Source organism: Nicotiana attenuata, chromosome 12, assembly GCF_001879085.1.
Source record: "Nicotiana attenuata strain UT chromosome 12, NIATTr2, whole genome shotgun sequence".
NCBI lineage: Eukaryota > Viridiplantae > Streptophyta > Magnoliopsida > Solanales > Solanaceae > Nicotiana > Nicotiana attenuata.
Window position 1 is genome coordinate 4,349,485 of NC_032000.1, and position 3,333 is coordinate 4,352,817.

Genomic DNA, 3,333 nt, shown 5'->3' on the forward strand with positions numbered 1-3,333 from the left:
TGTTTCTACATACTTTCACTATCATTTTTTTTCTTTCTTTTCTTTCAATTTTTCTTTTCCTTTCTCTTTTTTTCCTTCACACACTCCATACAATAAAGTTTCTTGGCTAATGTCTTTGATTTCAACTTTAGTGCACCAACGGGCCCTTCCATGGTTCCACTCGAAAGCTACTCCCCGATCTTTAACCTTACTTCTTTTAGCGACTAAGTGCCTTAGGAGGTAAGGGTTCAATCAATATCAAATTAAGAACAAAATAGGGGTATGGCTTGTAATGTGGGTGTCAAAGAAAGGTCTATAGGCTCAAAGGGGCGATCAACGGAAAATTTTATTTTTATGTGACAAGCACATCCATGATCAAGCAAGAAAATGCCTACTTCATCTCCTAGATTAGCACACTTACAATTTCGCTTCAATTAATACACGGGGCAAGTTCTAGACTACACAGGATAGCATAGAAAATCACAAATCCTCACACACACGATGCACATGAATCAATCAAGACGGTTCTATTCAACTCTCAAGTCAAGCAAGCACACATAATTGAGAAATTTAAGCAATATTGCACTACGTAGCATACAAGTCAAACAACTGAGAACAGGCGTCACAAAATAGGCTATTTACTATACTTAGGCTTCACAATTCAAAACAAATACACGGAAAAACAGAATGTATGTCATAGCCTAATGTGCCAGCATCAACCATGTCAATGAGTATCTCGGAGCGACTCAGTTTCTTCCTAAACTACTCCTAAAAAAAATAAAGTACCCAGTTCGAGCTACACCCTTGGAAAAGAACCAGCGCCCAAAGAAAAACCAAGGGATACTACCTAACTATCCTTAAAAAAAACTTTTTGGTATTTTTAATCGGACTTTTATCCCTCAAGAAAATTGTCCAAAAGATCCATCGTCGGGAAAAGTCCGAACTTTTTCTAATTTTTTTTAACAAAAATTACAACACTAAGAACGAGTACTACAACTACACTAAGAACGAGTACTATTACTAAGCTAAGATAGCATAAAAAATCACACAGACAATCTCCTCACCCCACACTTAAAATTGTGCAATGTCCTCAATGCACACTAAAAATAACAAGAGGGTAAAAGAAACTCCATGGTAGGCCAAAGGCCGAAGAATTAGCAGCTCACGGGATACTCAGACTTCTCCCTGGTATGATCCCTTGTGTGGGTACCTCACACTTAGTTTCAACCACCTGCTCGCTTTTGCACTTGTCTCTTGGCTTTGATTCCATGCTCGTACTCCTACAAAACACAAAAATAATACTACAAAAAAAATAATACAATAAAATAAAATAAAAGAAAAGAAAAAAAATTGGGTTGCCTCCCAACAAGCGCTTGATTTAACGTCGCGGCACGACGCCAACACTTTCATCACTTTTCCTTCCACTTTGAGGATATAAATTGCGCCCCCAATTTTGCATCAACTTTTCTATCACGTTCCTGGGGCGGTGGTATAAAAATAAATGAACCAAGCAATAGGTATCGCATCTTGCACTTCTTGGCCTTTAAGTGAGGAATGTCGTTTTGTCTCCTTGATGTGGCAAATTTCAGAATATAAACACTTTGTTCCTCATCCATTGACTCCTCCAAATGCTCGACTGGAACAATTCCCATATCACCAACCAAACACAATGTTGAAAGTGTTTAGAATGAGGTCCAACACGCTCCAACTCCAAAATTGCATTACTTTTGACATCCTCAATTTTGCACTCTTCATCAACCTTGGCATCATGAATAATATTTTGGTCTAATAATTGGAATTCCTCTTTTCGCTCTACAAGCTGGCCAGTATCCACAAAAATTGGTTGTGGGGCATCAGACGCCTCAACCTTTTTATTCAATTGATCGTGCAGGTCATGGATATCTAAGCCAAATTGGTCTATCTCTTGCTTGAGCTCAGTTCTTTCGTCTATCAGCTGTCCTGTCATATTTGAAAGACCATCACGAAGAAACTCTTGAGATTTTATCAGTGTTCCTCTAGCCAAGATTGGCTCACTACATCTGCTTCTTCAAAATTTTCTTCTGGTGCGAACTCTCTCTCTTCAGCCACTTCCTCCGCCTCGGCCATCATTCTCATGATTGCTTCACTAATTCTTTGTATAGCCTTTCGATTTTCATCTTGTTGCTCGACTACTTGCCTCATCATGTCCATAATACGACCCATGCTTTCCATATCCTCCATTCCATTGCTCCTATCAAACTCATAAACATTATTAGAAACATTATAATAAGAACTCTGGGAAGGATAATAAGAATTAGGACAACCATTCAAATGGCTAAATTGACAACCACACACATTACAAAAATTCCACACATCAGATTGAGATGCACAATTTTGCCTTATGTGTGGTCCTCCACAATATGGACATGGATCACCAAAATAAGAATAACCAATATTCGACCAATTATCATTCCAAGATGCCATATCAACAAAGATAGTAAAATATTAAACTAAGATAAAAATAAAAAATAAAAACTTGAATAGGCAAAAAGTAAAAATCCAATCTAGTAGAATAGTTAATTTCTAAGTCCCCGGCAACGGCGCCAAAAACTTGTTACTCCCAAACGCACACGCAAGTATACGTGGTCGACAAGTAATATAGGATTGTAAGTCCATATATCGTACCCACAGGGACTTGTGATTAACTATCAACTAAATTAAACCAAACAATTAATCTATTCAAGCGAATTCTAAAGTATGAATATTTAACTAAAGATAATTTAGAGTAATCAACTAAGAGATTAAAGAAAACAAGTTAGCGAATTATGGAGACGAATTCAATGTGAGTGAATATTCTAGAGCTATGGGTTAGCTAACAATCCCGTTGAGTTTTCCACCTAAATCGTCTAATTAATTTATCTAGTTTATTGATTGACGGGGTTAATATTGCTCGTAGCCTTTTCCCAAAGTACAACTCGCCTATTCAAACTAACCTAACGCCTATATTCCTATGGAATTAGGATTAACAAGAACGCATTTATAATTCCCATATAATAACCAAGCAAGGCGATTAGGTATATTCCTTTCCTAACCGCAAATCCGCTGCCCCTAAGAGTTAAGATCTTGCTCTACTCAATCTTATATGCAATCTAGAATTCCCTCTCCCGAGTTCAATCCTAGATTCGTAGATAGTATTCAATTGGTGATCAAGCAATCAAATAATTAAGCGCAAGATTGAATAAATAAACCAATATGATAAAATAATAAGAACAATTCAAGCTTCAAACTACAACGTTCATGTAGCACCCAAAACTCTAGAACTAACAAACTATGAGATTAAAGGAAGAGAAGAGAAGAAAAACTAGCTAGAAGCCT